Here is a 16,157-nt window from a genome sequence, read left to right as displayed (position 1 = left end):
TGATGAGACAGCCTATAGGGAGGAGGTCAGAGACCTGGCAGTGTGGTGCCAGGAAACAACCTCTCCCTCAACGTGAGTAAGTCAAAGGAGATTATCGTGGACTACAGGAAAAGGAGGGCTGAACACGCCCCCATTCACATCGACCGGGCTGTAGTGGAGCGGGTTGAGAGTTTCAAGTTCCTTGGTGTCCACATCACCAACAAACTATCATGGTCCAAACACACCAAGAAAGTCGTGAAGAGGGCACGACAAAGCCTATTCCCCCCAGGAGACTGAAAAAATGTGGCATGGGTCCCCAGATCCTCAAAATGTTCTACAGCTGCACCATCAAGAGCATCCTGACTGGTTGCATCACCGCCTGGTATGGCAACTGCTCGACATCCGAACGTAAGACGCTACAGAGGGTAGTGCGTACAGCCCAGTACATCACTGGGGCCAAGCTTCCTGCCATCCAGGACCTATATACTAGGCGGTGTCAGAGGATGGCCCAGAAAATGTCAAAGACTCCAGTCACCAAAGTCATAGACTGTTCTCTCTGCTACTGCACGGCAAGCGGTACCAGACTACCAATTCTAGGTCCAAAAGGCTCCTTAACAGCTTCTACCCCCAAACCATAAGACTGCTGAACAATTAATCAAATGGCCATCCAGACTATTTTCATTATCTAATATTGAGTTGCACCCCCCCCCCCCTTTTTGCCCTCAGAACAGCCTCAATTTGTCAGGGCATTGGCTCTGCAATGCTTCCCACAGTTGTGTCAAGTTGGCTGGATGTCCTTTGGGTGGTGGACCCTTCTTGATTCACACAGGAAACTGTTGAGCATGAAAAACCCAGCAGCGTTGCATTCACCCTCTGAATGGCACACATACGCAATCCTTTTCTCAAGGCTTACAAATCCTTCCTTAACCTGCCTTCTCCCCTTCATCTACGCTGATTGAAGTGGATTTAACAAGTGACATCAATAAGGGATCATAGCTTTCACCTGGATTCACCTGGTCAGTCTATGTCATAGAAAATGCACAAAAACAAAAAAGCAGTTCTTAATGTTTTGTATACTCAGTGTATGTGCATGAAACGGGGACTGAAATACTCATTGCAATATCCTGCTGTGTTTTGGGTTACTGTGAGAGGATCACTACATCATTTCACAGACCCGAAGGAGGCAAAGAAGTGTGTCGCGGACGTTAGCAAAGCCAAATAAACTGAGTAGCACGGTAGCAAGATGGCGGTGGGTTATCACTAATGGACAAAACATTTTCTATAAGGTGATAGGATAACTTCCTATGTTGTGAGTAACAGTCACATTGACTCTGTGCCTATATAATTTATATTTCTGGTTTACAGTAGATATCATTACATTACTAGATTAAGTAAGATTATAGTCCATGCATATCAGTCTGTTTTATGATTTTCATTTTTATTATAACAGCAACAGTTGGTCAATATAGGCTAAAATAGGCGTGTTCGAGCAATGAGTGATGGGCACAACCCATTATTTTATCATCATTATGACCTACACCGGTCTCCCTTTTGTGTTTGTTCTCTGCTTGCATTCCTGCCTCCTGGAATTAGACAGTTAATGTATCAGTCTATACGAGAAAGGCCAACTCTTCTCTTTGCAAGTGTAATGATCAGCCTGTCTTTATGTACTATGTTTTTGGTTTATCTATGTCATTTCTATGACATGTCATCTATGTCATTTCAAAATTGATATGGACATGCCTATATTTGGCGTTGGTAAACCATTCTTATTCTAGTTGGAGCATCAGTGCTCGGATGACCTCGGGAAATCTCACACGGATGAAGGCCTGGTTTAGGGGGGAGGGAGATTTTTATTTTATATGTAAATGATTTATATGTTGGGGGTTTGGGATACGTTTATGACATATTTGTTCTATGGGGAGTTAGTGTTAGTGGGGGGCACTACCAGTCATTTACTCTCTTTGAAACTATTTGATTTAAATACTATATTTACAACCTTTCAGATATGATGACCAATGTGATTAAAGTTACGTTGTGGAATGTGAATGGATTAGGTTCATATTTAAAAAGATAAAAGGTATTGAATTATCTTAAATAAAAACATTCAGATGTGATAATGCGCCAAGAGACCCACCTACTGGAAAAATTGTATGATTTTTAAGTAATGAATTTGCATTTTATTGCATGACATAAGTATTTGATCACCTACCAACCAGTAAGAATTCCGGCTCTCACAGACCTGTTAGTTTTTCTTTAAGAAGCCCTCCTGTTCTCCACTCATTACCTGTATTAACTGCACCTGTTTGAACTCGTTACCTGTATAAAAGACACCTGTCCACACACTCAATCAAACAGACTCCAACCTCTCCACAATGGCCAAGACCAGAGAGCTGTGTAAGGACATCAGGGATAAAATTGTAGACCTGCACAAGGCTGGGATATGGGCTACAGGACAATAGGCAAGCAGCTTGGTGAGAAGGCAACAACTGTTGGCGCAATTATTAAAAAATGGAAGAAGTTCAAGATGACGGTCAATCACCCTTGGTCTGGGGCTCCATGCAAGATCTCACCTCGTGGGGCATCAATGATCATGAGGAAGGTGAGGGATCAACCCAGAACTACACGGCAGGACCTGGTCAATGACCTGAAGAGAGCTGGGACCACAGTCTCAAAGAAAACCATTAGTAACACACTACGCCGTCATGGATTAAAATCCTGCAGCGCACGCAAGGTCCCCCTGCTCAAGCCAGCGCATGTCCAGGCCCGTCTGAAGTTTGCCAATGACCATCTGGATGATCCAGAGGAGGAATGGGAGAAGGTCATGTGGTCTGATGAGACAAAAATAGAGCTTTTTGGTCAAAAATCCATGGATGGGGCCATGTATCGCGAGATCTTGGCCAACAACCTCCTTCCCTCAGTAAGAGCATTGAAGATGGGTCGTGGCTGGGTCTTCCAGCATGACAACGACCCACAGCCAGGGCAACTAATGAGTGGCTCGGTAAGAAGCATCGCAAGGTCCTGGAGTGGCCTATCCAGTCTCCAGACGTGAACCCAATAGAAAATCTTTGGAGGGATCTGAAAGTCTGTATTGCCCAGCGACAGCCCCGAAACCTGAAGGATCTGGAGAAGGTCTGTATGGAGGAGTGGGCCAAAATCCCTGCTGCAGTGTGTGCAAACCTGGTCAAGACCTACAGGAAACGTATGATCTCTGTAATTGCAAACAAAGGTTTCTGTACCAAATATTAAGTTCTGCTTTTCTGATGTATCAAATACTTACCTCATGCAATAAAATGCAAATTAATTACTTAAAAATCATACAATGTGATTTTCTGGATTTTTGCACACAATGCAGCAGGGTCTGTTTTAGATTCTGTCTTTCACAGTTGAAGTGTACCTATGATAAAAATTACAGACCTCTACATGCTTTGTAAGTAGGAAAACCTGCAAAATCGGCAGTGTATCAAATACTTGTTCTCCCCACTGTACGCGTACTGTTTATTCACGCGTCGACTACTGTCTGATCTCACTCTCTCATAGATAAAGTGGGTGCTTGCAGTGTGGGCACGATAGCTATGACAGATCATGCACCCATTGATCTGACAGTTGGAATAGGAGAAAAAATAGAAACATGTAAATGTTGGCGAATGAACACCAGCCTTTTACAGGACAAGGTGTTTTGTGAATTCCTTAAAACACATATTACAATATTATTTGAAACAAACAATGACAGTGCGAAACAGATACTTGTTTGGGAAGCTTTTAAAGCTTACATACGTGGAGTAATGACACAACGATCAGATACTATTAAGAAATGTGATAAATAGAACATTTATCAATTTCAAACTCAGCTTAAAATGTTGTGGAGGGGATATTGGTCCAATCCCAACAACATTCCTCTGGCAAATCTGATGAAAACCAAATAAAAAGTTGAATATTCCCTGTACAGGTTGAAGCAGAGATGGTAAGAATCAGGTGAAATGGCAGGAAAACTGTTGGCCAGTCTATTGAAAAAACTCAGCAAATAATTTAGGTGGAATCAGAACACCGGCATGCTGATTACCAATCATAAAGAAATAAACAATATATTTAGAGATTTCAATCAGAAACGTTATACTTCAGACGGTCCTTTAGATATGCAGAAAGCAGAGGCATTCTTTCAGAATTTGAACTTGCATAATCTAATAGAGGAAGACAGGAATTGACAGGAATTGGTTAGACCGCCCCATTACTTTGGAGGAATTGACCGAAACTATAAGACAAGCACCCATTGGTAAAACTCCAGGCTTGGATGGGATACCCAGTGATTTCTATAAAAGTTTTGCAGAGCAGCTTAGCCCAGATATTGAAAACATTTAACACATTGACTAACACAGGTGAGCTCCCACCTTCTATGAGTGAGACAGTAATCACCCTAATCCTCAAAAAGGGAAAGAATCACCATGAGTGTGGGAGCTACTGTCCAATTTATTTGATAAATTGTGATGGAAAATTGTTTACAAAACTTCTATAATCATATAATTAAGAAAATCATAAATCCAGACCAGGTGGGATTGGTGAAAGGCAGAACTTAATCTGATAATCTTAGACGGCCATTGCATGTCATCTGGAAGGCAAAAAAATGTGGATACCTCAGTGGCAGACTTATCCCTAGACGCAGAGAAAGCCTTTGATAGGGTGGACTGGGATTACCTGCATTATACTCAAAATACATTTGGATTTGGACAGGGCTTTCAGAATATTATTACACTTATGTACAACGTCCCCAAATCCATTGTAGTCACTAACGAATCTCCATTTACAGTAGGGCGAGGCACGAAACAAGGTGACTGTCTCTCCTATTTATTATAGCACTAGAACCATTAGCCGAAGCCATTAGGCTGCATCAGTCAATCAAAGGGGTTACTATGGGAGGTATATAGAATAAACTACTGCTTTATGCAGACTACATATTACTATTAATATGAGACCCCCAACTCTCCTTTACTCGACGTAAAGTAAATTGGACCAAGTCCAAGGTAATGCCCCTATGAAAACATTGTCTGAGAAATGACTTCCTTCACTGGAGGTTTATTTTATTTTTTAAAGTCATTTAGCAGACGCTCTTATCCAGAGCGATTTACAGGCGCAATTAGGGTTAAGTGCCTTGCTCAAGGGCACATCGACAGATTTTTCACCTAGTCGGCTCGGGGATTAGAACCAGCGACCTTTTGGTTACTGGCACAACGCTCTTAACCACTAAGCTACCTGCCGCCCCGTTTCAATGGGTCCCTAAAAACTTGAAGTGCCTGGGGATTGCTTTAAATCCTGGTCTAGAGAACATGATTTCTGAAAACCTTAACCCACTATTGAACAAAAATCAACTCCAGTTTAAGAACTGGGATAAGCTACAAATCTCATTATGTGGTAGGATACAGCTTATAAAGATGGTCATAGCTCCCTAAACTGAATTACGCAATCAGCATGTTACCACTATCCATACCTGTCTGTACCTTTAAACCCAGGGACAAAATTAATACTCCCTTTATTTGGGCCGGTAAAAGGGCCAGGATGAAACTAGCGAGATTACAGGCAAAGACTGAGAAGGGAGGATTAAAGCTCCCTAACATGCAATTATAACTGCCCAAATAGGCTCTCTCTTTATTGAGAACTCTAATAGGCCAATTTGGGTGGACATCGAAGAATAATTTAATGCCCCACTTGGAGCATCAGATTATCTGAGTCCCAATAATGTCCCATACTAAAAATATATGGAGTCAGATTCATAAGAGAGAGAAATCTTCACCTTTCTTGACAAGCTCTGCTTTGTTATGGAACAACCCTACATTTAAAATAGGAGGACACAGTGGTTTAGAAAGGGGATATAGCACATTGGGTGTCTATATCAAGAAAACACATTTACCTCTTTTGAAGAACTACGGTCCAAGTATAATTTACAGAAACAAGACGTTTGGAGATACAGTATCTCCAGCTTAGAGATTGTATATTTAAGGTGAGACAGAAAAAAAACAAATTCCCTGTATATTCTGATATACAGTGGGGAGAACAAGTATTTGATACACTGCCGATTTTGCAGGTTTTCCTACTTACAAAGCATGTAGAGGTCTGTAATTTTTATCATAGGTACACTTCAACTGTGAGAGACGGAATCTAGAACAAAAATCTAGAAAATCACATTGTATGATTTTTAAGTAATTAATTTGCCTTTTATTGCATGACATAAGTATTTGATACATCAGAAAAGCAGAACTTAATATTTGGTACAGAAACCTTTGTTTGCAATTACAGAGATCATACGTTTCCTGTAGGTCTTGACCAGGTTTGCACACAATGCAGCAGGGTCTGTTTTAGAGTCTGTCTCTCACAGTTGAAGTGTACCTATGATAAAAATTTACAGACCTCTACATGCTTTGTAAGTAGGAAAACCTGCAAAATCGGCAGTGTATCAAATACTTGTTCTCCCCACTGTAAGTGTTAAGATAGAAATCCTCTGCAAATGACCACATACCACATGGCTTATATATAGCCACCTTATAGGTGGATTTAAAGGAACTTGTAAGGGCCTAAAGGCCGTATGGGGAAAAAGACCTGGAGGTAACATTTGGAGAGGAGGAATGGAACAAAATAGTACAACAGATGCTCCTCCCTATGAGAGATGCCCGGTCCAAGCTGATTCAATTTAAAGTGTTCAATTGGATTTATTGGACTCCTCTGAGGCTGAACGGAATAGGTTTGATAGACTCCAACCTATGCTGGAGATGTCACTCAAGTACAGGTTACATGATCCATATGTTCTGTAACTGTCCAGGTTTGGGTACCTTTTGGCAGAGGGTCATGGAAAAGATTGGGGAAATTCTGGGTACCACAATACTTGCAAATCCTGCTATGCTATTACTGAATATCACTAAGGATATTGATAGACTGAGAATCTCATGTTTAAACGGGCTAAAACATTTGTTTCCTTTACTATATTCTATTGTATATATATTCATGTCTGTCAAGTTATTGTTTAGTGTTAATTGTAATTAAATTGCATTGTTATATTGTGAAAGAAAACAATAACCCCTAACCCTAACCCTTTGCAATTAGAGTTTAAGGTTGGGGAAAAGAGGATTTTGAATGGGAATAAATTGTTTGGTCCCCACAAGGATAGTAAAACAAATGTGTGTGAGTGTGAGTGTGAGTGTGTGTGTGTGTGTGTGTGTGTGTGTGTGTGTGTGTGTGTGTGTGTGTGTGTGTGTGTGTGTGTGTGTGTGTGTGTGTGTGTGTGTGTGTGTGTGTGTGTGTGTGTCAGGATAGGGCCTTGTTCCATCCATGGTATGTGATCGTAGACCGGGTTCTGGACGTGAGATATGTGGTCATCCTCTCTTGAGTCAACAGTGTGCTTATTTTACTGTGGGAAAACATTGATATGTTTGCTGTTACCCTCTGGACAGCAGATCATTAGTATAGCTAGTAGGCAAGGTTGTGTAACCTTATTTAGTCCTACCTGCTATGGTGGGTTTTAAATTAATTGGTATTCACACATTCGTTTTTTAGGTAGAATTACTGTAATGTTATTGATGCCAAATTGCAAACCTTATTTGCACCTTCTCTATTCCAGAACCAATGGGTGTGCCTGAGTCTTAAACCTCTCAACTAGGTAAGCTGTTTGAACCTGGAACACTATTCTCCTGCTTTGGTCTGTTTCAGTCATTGCAGGAAGTCTTGAAGAGCAGGAGTATGTGAAGGGTTTTGTCCCAGCCCAGCTCTAACATCTGACTTAAATAATCAACATACCGAATCACGGCGATAGGCTGTGATTTGTAATCAGGTATGGACTGGAACAAAAGCTTATACACACTCCTGCCATTCATATCTGTAGCTGTCCACCCGTTTAAGTCCTTATTCTGTACTATGGTTACAATTGTGGAGGGGTATTGACATACTGTATAACGCATGCACCACTCTCAAGTTGAAGTTGAACTTGTTGACTGATGCCATGGCGGCGGCTGCTAAGAAGAATGGAGCGGCTGCAAACCAGAAGACTGCAGCCAAGGCAGCACTGGTCCTCCACCTGCCCTGTCTGTCGGGCAGTGGAGGCTCCTTAGAGGAGGAAGGGGAGGACCATCCTCCTCAGTGAATTTCATAAAAATAGTGAAACATTACAAATGTTATCTTTTTTAGAAAAAACTATTCTAAATATATTCACATTGTAGGTCTACAGTCGCCTCAAAATTCACTCTGTAGGGTAGCACCATGGTGTAGCCAGAGACAGCTAGTTTCCTTCCTCCTCTGGGTACATTGACTTCAATACAAAACCTAAGAGGCTCATGGTTCTCACCCCCTTCCATAGACTTACACAGTAATTATGACAACTTCCGGAGGATGTCCTCTAACCTATCAGAGCTCTTGCAGCATGAACTGACATGTTGTCGACCCAATCTAAGGATTAGAGAATTTCATCTAGTACTGAAAGCATAAGCTACAGCTAGCTAGCACTGCATTGCATAAAATGTGGTGAATAGTTGACTCAAAGAGAGAGAAAGACAATAGTTAAACAGTTTTGAACAAATTCATTTCTTCCGAAATGAAGGAGAAGCAAGAGAGAGAGCTAGCTATATTTCGTTGTATTTTTTTTCCACTTTCACTTACTTAGCTAGCGAATGCAGCTACAGTGAGGGGAAAAAGTTTTTGATCCCCTGCTGATTGTGTACGTTTGCCCACTGACAAAGAAATGATCAGTCTATAATTTGAATGGTAGGTTTATTTGAACAGTAAGAGACAGAATAACAAAAAAACTAAAAAAAACGCATGTCAAAAATGTTATAAATTGATTTGCATTTTAATGAGGGAAATAAGTATTTGACCCCCTCTCAATCAGAAGGATTTCTGGCTCCCAGGTGTCGTTTATACAGGTAACGAGTTGAGATTAGGAGCACACTGTCACGCCCTGACGTATAGAACTCTTGTTAGTTGAGTCAAGGTGTGGAAGTTCTAGGTTATTATTTCTATGTTTACGATCTAGGATTTATATTTCTATGCTTGGCTAGGTATGGTTCACAATCAGAGGCAGCTGTCGCTCGTTGTCTCTGATTGGGGATCATACTTAGGTATCCCAGTTGCCTACTATGTTTGTGGGATCTTGTTGCTGTGTTAGGCTTGTATTGTGTATAGCCTTGGACTTCACTTTACGTTGGTTTGTTGTTTTGTCGTGTGTGTTTATTATTAATAAACATGTTCACATCGCACGCTGCACCTTGGTCTGACCCGTCTCTCAACGATCGTGACAGAAGATCCCACCAAAAACGGACCAAGCAGCGTGCCCAGGAGCAGCAGACACCCTGGACACAGGTGGGGAAGAGTTTTTGGACATGGGAGGAGATTTTGGCAGGAAAAGGACCCTGGGCGAAGGAAGAGGCCCAGGCAGGAGAGGAACACAGAAGGCGTCGGCCAAGGAGGAAGCCCGCGAGACAGCCCCAATAAAAAATGTTTAGGGGGGCTAAAAGGGTGGTCGGGGATCGATAGAGAAGAGCCCCGACCACTGCACTCGTGGGGGCTCAAGGAGGAGTCCTCACTGGAGGAGGACTGGGCGCGGAGAGTAAAGGACTGGTATAGTCGTAGACCTCCAGCGCCGGTTCCCAGTCCGGTACGCCTCGTGCCTGCTCCTCGCACCAAGCCAGTGGTGCGTGTTCCCAGTCCGGTACTCCCCGTACCTGCTCCCCGCACCAAGCCAGTGGTGCATGTCTCCAGTCCGGCCCGGCCCGTGCCTGCACCTCGCACCAGACTAGTGGTGCGCGTCTCCAGTCCGGCCCGGCCCGTTCCTGCTCCTCGCACCAGACCTGTGGTGCGTGTCTCCAGTCCGGCCCGGCCCGTTCCTGCTCCTCGCACCAGACCAGTGGTGCATGTTCCCAGTCCGGCACGGCCCGTGCCCGTTCCACCGGTGCCTGGTCCAGCACCGGTCAGCTGCTCCACTCCGGAGTCAGAGCAGTCCGCTCAACCGGGGTCCAGTCCAGCTCCGGTCAGCGGCTCCACTCCGGAGCCAGAGAAGTCCGCTCCACCGGTGCCCAATCCAGCCCCGGTCAGCGGATCCATTCCAGAGCCAGAGCAGTCCACTCCACCGGTTTCTAGTCCAGCTCCGGTCAGCGGCTCCACTCCGGAGCCAGAGTAGTCCGCTCTACCGGTGCCCAGTCCAGCTCCGGTCAGCGGCTCCACTCCGGAGCCAGCGCAGTCCGCTCCACCGGTGCCCAGTCCAGCTCCGGTCAGTGGCTCCACTCCAGGCCCAGATGTCAGCCCCTCTCCAGGGTCGGGGCCTCCCACACCAGGATCCAGACAGGGCTTGGTGCATCGCGGGAGGATTGCCGATCCAGGCCCAGACGTCAGCCCCTCTCCAGGTTCGGGGCCTCCCACACCAGGGTCCAGACAGGGCTTGGTGCATCGTGGGAGGAAGGAGAGGGGAAGCATCGCGCCGAGGTCCAGACCAGACCAGGGGCGCAACGGGGAGGCAGAGAGGGAGAGGTCGTCACGCCCGGAGCCGGATCCGCCTCCGAGGCGGAATGCCCACCCAGACCCTACCCTGTTATGTCAGGTTTGTGCGGTCGGAGTCTGCACCTTTGGGAGGGGGGTACTGTCACGCCCTGACGTATAGAACTCTTGTTAATTGAGTCAGGGTGTGAAAGTTCTAGGTTATTATTTCTATGCTTGGCCAGGTATGGGTCCCAATCAGAGGCAGCTGTCGCTCGTTGTCTCTGATTGGGGATCATACTTAGGTAGCTCAGTTGCCTACTATGTTTGTGGGATCGTGTTCCTGTGTTAGCCTTGTATTATGTATAGCCTTGGACTTCACGTTACGTTGGTTTGTTGTTTTGTTTTTGTGTTTATTATTAACAAACATGTTCACATCGCACGCTGCACCTTGGTCTGACCCGTCTCTCAACGATTGTGACACACACTCTTAAAGGGAGTGCTCCTAATCTCAGTTTGTTACCTGTATAAAAGACACCTGTCCACAGAAGCAATCAATCAATCAGATTCCAAACTCTCCACCATGGCCAAGACCAAAGAGCTCTCTAAGGATGTCAGGGACAAGATTGTAGACCTACACAAGGCTGGAATGGGCTACAAGACCACCGCCAAGCAGCTTGGTGAGAAGGTGACAACAGTTGGTGCGATTATTCTCAAATGGAAGAAACACAAAAAAACTGTCAATCTCCCTCGCCCTGGGGCTCCATGCAAGATCTCATCTCATGGAGTTGCAATGATCATGAGAACGGTGAGGAATCAGCCCAGAACTACACGGGAGGATCTTGTCAATGATCTCAAGGCAGCTGGGACCAAAGTCACCAAGAAAACAATTGGTAACTGAAATCCTGCAGCGCCCGCAAGGTCCCCCTGCTCAAGAAAGCACAGGCCCGTCTGAAGTTTGCCAATGAACATCTGAATGATTCAGAGGAGAACTGGGTGAAAGTGTTGTGGTCAGATGAGACCAAAATCGAGCTCTTTTGCATCAACTCAACTCGCCGTGTTTGGAGGAGGAGGAATGCTGCCTATGACCCCAAGAACACCATCCCCACCGTCAAACATGGAGGTGGAAACATTATGCTTTGAGGGTGTTTTTCTGCTAAGGGGACAGGACAACTTCACCGCATCAAAGGGACGATGGACGGGGCCATGTACCGTCAAATCTTGGGTGAGAACCTCCTTCCCTCAGCCAGGGCATTGAAAATGGGTCGTGGATGGGTATTCCAGCATGACAATGACCCAAAACACACGGCCAAGGCAACAAAGGAGTGGCTCAAGAAGAAGCACATTAAGGTCCTGGAGTGGCCTAGCCAGTCTCCAGACCTTAATCCTATAGAAAATCTGTGGAGGGAGCTGAAGGTTCGAGTTGCCAAACGTCAGCCTCGAAACCTTAATGACTCTGAGAAGATCTGCAAAGAGGAGTGGGACAAAATCCCTCCTGAGATGTGTGCAAACCTGGTGTCCAACTACAAGAAACGTCTGACCTCTGTGATTGCCAACAAGGGTTTTGCTACCAAGTACTAAGTCATGTTTTGCAGAGGGATCAAATACTTATTTCCCTCAAAAAAATGCAAATCAATTTATAACATTTTTGACATGCGTTTTTCTGGATTTTTTTGTTGTTATTCTGTCTCTCACTGTTCAAATAAACCTACCATTAGAATTATAGAATGATCATGTCTTTGTCAGTGGGCAAACATACAAAATCAGCAGGGGATCAAATACTTTTTTCCCTCACTGTACGTTCCACTTGACCGTTCCCCATCGGGTGGTAGGGTGTTGTTCTGGACCCCGCCATGCCACTGAGTTTGTTTAACTGATGGAACAACTGATTTTCGAATTCTCCCCCTTGGTCATGGTGGATGCGGGAGGGGAACCCGAACTTCAGGGCAAAGTCATTGAAGATGAGATTTGCAGCAGTTTTTCCTGACTTTGATATGGTGGCGTAGGCTTGAGTGAAACGTGTAAAATGATCAACAATCACGAGGATGTACTCATATCCCCCTTTGCATCTGTCGACATGGAGGAAATCTATACATACCAGTTGAAATGGCTGTGTTGTCACAATGTTTGTCAGAGGAGCTCTTGCTTCATGGCCTGGCTTTTTCTGCTTGACACAGCTACAAGTTTTAGTCACGTAGTGCTCGATGTCAGATTGCATATATGGCCAGAAGAAGCGGTCACGTACTAGTGATACCCATGTTATTGTGCAACTCTTCCATCACTTTACCTTTTGTACTGCTCTGGTAGAACTAACTGCTTGCGGGCTGTTGTGATTCTGTACAGAATGTCATCACTGTCTATTGTCAATTTGTCCCATTCTGTCACAGATTCTGCCGAGGCTGCCCCTCCTCCTTGCTCGGGCAGGCTTCGGCGTTCGTCGTCACCGGAATACTAGCTACTGCCGATTCATGTTCTATGTTTCTATGTTCTACCCATTGTCTGAGTGTTACACACCTGTTTCCCATTATGTGATTACTCATTCCCTATCGAGCTGATTGTTGCAGTGGTTGTCTCACCTTCAGCTGATACTGACATAGATGCAGCTGAAAGTGACCAAGGTACAACAGACTCTTTCTGTACTTCAACTGCTTGTATCGTGGCAGTAATGGTGTCTGGTGGAAGCTCCTCAGAACATTCTCTCATCAGTGACTCTACATCCAGTGGCATCCTCGACAAAGCATCTGCATCACTGTTCTCTCTGCCTGGCCTGTACTTTATTGTAAAGTGGAAATCAGCCAATTCTGCAACCCACCTGGAAGTGGATGCGTTCAGTTTTGCAGTAGACAGAATGTAGCTTAGCGGGTTGTTATCACTGTATACAGTGAAGGTCGGAGCATAGTACAAATAATCATGGAACTTATCAGTGATTGCCCATTTTAGAGCTAGAAATTCTAGCTTGCCAGAGTGGTAGTGATAGTTCTTCTCAGCTGCTGTTAAGGTTCGAGAGCCATAAGCAATGACCCTAAGCTTCCCATCTTGCTCTTGATAAAGAACTGCTCCCAAGCCTTGGTGTGACGTATCAGTGTGTACAACAAATGGCTGAGTGAAATCAGGGAAACCTAAGACTGGTGGGTGAAGCAAACACTCAATCAGCTGTTCAAGTGCCTGTTGAAGCTGGTCAGTCCACAGGATTTACTTGTTTGAGGGCACCACATGACTTACTTTCTTTGTTTTTGTTTTCCGTGGGTGGTCAGGTAATTTCTCTGAATCTGCTTTCGGGAGGTCATACAGACAGCTGGCCCTCCTAGAAAAGTATTTGACGTACTGTCTGTAGTAAGTGAGTAAACCAAGCATTTTTCTGAGCTGGCCCACAGTCTCTGGTCTGATTTCTTTCAATGCTCTTACTGCTTCAAAATCGGCTGGGTCAACTCTGCTACCCTCTGCAGACACTATTCTGCCCAAATAACGGACCTGGGGTTTAAAGAGATCACACTTACTTGGCTTGAGTTTGATGCCATACTCTCTGAGACGCTGCAAAACTTTTCGCACATCATTCACATGGCTGTCGAAAGTCTTACTGAAAACTAGCGTGTCGTTCAGATAAGGAATGCAGATGTTATCCCGGAGCCCTTCCAAACATTCCTCCATACAACGCTGAAAAGCTGCAGGAGCGTTCATGAGGCCGAATGGCATACGTATCCACTCATAGAGTCCCCACGGGGTCACAAATGCTGTCAGTGATCTGCTTTCTTCAGAGATGAACCCCTGGTGATACGCTTTTCCCTGATCTAAGAGGGAGAACCAGGAATTACCACCTAAACTGTCCATGATGTCTTGGACCCGAGGGATGGGCTGGCGGTCGGGATGTGTCTTTCTGTTCAGGTCTCTGTAATCTATACACAATTGGAGGATCCCGTCCTTCTTCCTAACGCACACGACAGGTGAAGAATATGAAGAGTTTGACTTCCTAACCCAGCCCTGAGCTATGATGTCATGAAGGTAACCCTTCATCTCCTGATACAGTGGCCTGGGCACTGACATGTATGGGCGGTTGACTGGTTCAGAGTCCTTTAGAGAAATATAAATTTTCAATCGTTCAATGCAGCCAATGTCATTGTCTGATCTGGAGAAGGAGTGACACTTTTCTTTAAGCATTTGCCTAACAACCTCTCTCTGCTCTTCGGTTAGGTGACTTAAACATACTGGTGGATCCCACTGTTCAGTAGCAGTACATGGGGTTCGAACGCTGGTGTGATTCACTGTGGCTGGGGTGACAGCTTTTTCAAAGACTTGGGAAGGTAACACAGTCATAATGGTTTGTACTGTACCGATTATTGTGCGTCCTAGCAGGGCAATGTCGTGGTCAGTGGGGTTAGAGACATCAAGCATGATAACTGGAAAAACACCTTTCCTGACTCTGACTAGTGTGTCAAAGAACTCAAGTTCATCTGGCCACTGCGGGTTCAGGTCTGGCTGGAAAAACATTGTCATGTCCTCTTTGAAAGGCTGGGAAGCTACACGGCACTCAATCTGAATGCTACTGTGTTTTGGTACAGCAACCTTCTCTTTCTTGGTTTTCACTGCGTATTCATCAGTCTGTTCTGCGCTATCAGCCTGCCGCTTGCTACAGACCCCCCTCAGCCCCCAGCTGTGCCCTGGACACCATATGTGAATTGATTGCCCCCCATTTATCCTCAGAGTTTGTACTGCTTGGTGACCTAAATTGGGATATGCTTAATACCCCAGCCATCCTACAATCCAAGCTAGATGCCCTCAACCTCACGCAAATTATCAACGAACCTACCAGGTACAACCCTAAATCCGTAAACATGGGTACCCTCATAGATATCATCCTGACTAACATACCCTCTAAATACACCTCAGCTGTCTTCAACCAGGATCTCAGCGATCACTGCCTTATTGCCTGCGTCCGTAACGGGTCCGCGGTCAAACGACCACCCCTCATCACTGTCAAACGCTCCCTAAAACACTTTAGCGAGGAGGCCTTCCTAATTTACCTGGCCCAGGTATCCTGGATGGATATAGATCTCATTCCGTCAGTAGAGGATGCCTGGTTGTTCCTTAAAAGTAATTTCCTCTCAATCTTAAATAAACATGCCCCATTCAAAAATACAGAACTAAGAACCGATATAGCCCCTGGTTCTCCTCAGACTTGACTGCCCTTGACCAGCACAAAAACATCCTGTGGCGTACAGCATTAGCATCAAATAGCCCCCGCGATATGCAACTTTTCAGGGAAGTTAGGAACCAATATACACAAGCAGTCAGGAAAGCAAAGGCTAACTTTTTCAAACAGAAATTTGCATCCTGTAGCACTAACTCCAAAAAGTTTTGGGACACTGTAAAGTCCATGGAGAATAAGAGCACTTCCTCCCAGCTGCCCACTGCACTGAGGCTAGGAAACACTATCACCACCGATAAATCTACAATAATCGAGAATTTCAACAAGCATTTTGCTACAGCTGGCCATGCTTTCCATCTGGCTACCACTAACCCGGCCACCAACTCTGCACCCTCTGCTGCAACTTGCCCATGCCCCCCCGCTTCTCCTTCACACAAATTCAGACAGCTGATGTTTTGAAAGCGCTGCAAAATCTGGACCCCTACAAATCAGCTGGGCTAGACAATCTGGACCCTTTCTTTCTAAAACTAGCCGCCAAATTGTCGCAACCCCTATTACTAGTCTGTTCAACCTCTCTTTCATAATGTCTGAG

General features: G+C 44.9%; 1 long non-coding RNA gene across 2 annotated transcripts in view; it reads left to right on the top strand.

The window, feature by feature from the left end:
- The window catches only part of LOC121571326, a 35,483-nt gene that overhangs the window by 7,488 nt on the left and 11,838 nt on the right, over window positions 1-16,157 (top strand). For both annotated transcript variants that reach the window (XR_006001693.1, XR_006001692.1), the window contains exon 2: window positions 7,583-7,621. This is a non-coding gene — a long non-coding RNA (uncharacterized LOC121571326). The remainder of the gene's footprint in view (window positions 1-7,582; window positions 7,622-16,157) is intronic.

The sequence above is a fragment of the Coregonus clupeaformis genome, chromosome 8 (assembly GCF_020615455.1).
Source record: "Coregonus clupeaformis isolate EN_2021a chromosome 8, ASM2061545v1, whole genome shotgun sequence".
Lineage (NCBI taxonomy): Eukaryota > Metazoa > Chordata > Actinopteri > Salmoniformes > Salmonidae > Coregonus > Coregonus clupeaformis.
The sequence above is the reverse complement of the archived record's forward strand: the minus strand, read 5'-3'. Positions and strand labels throughout refer to the sequence as shown.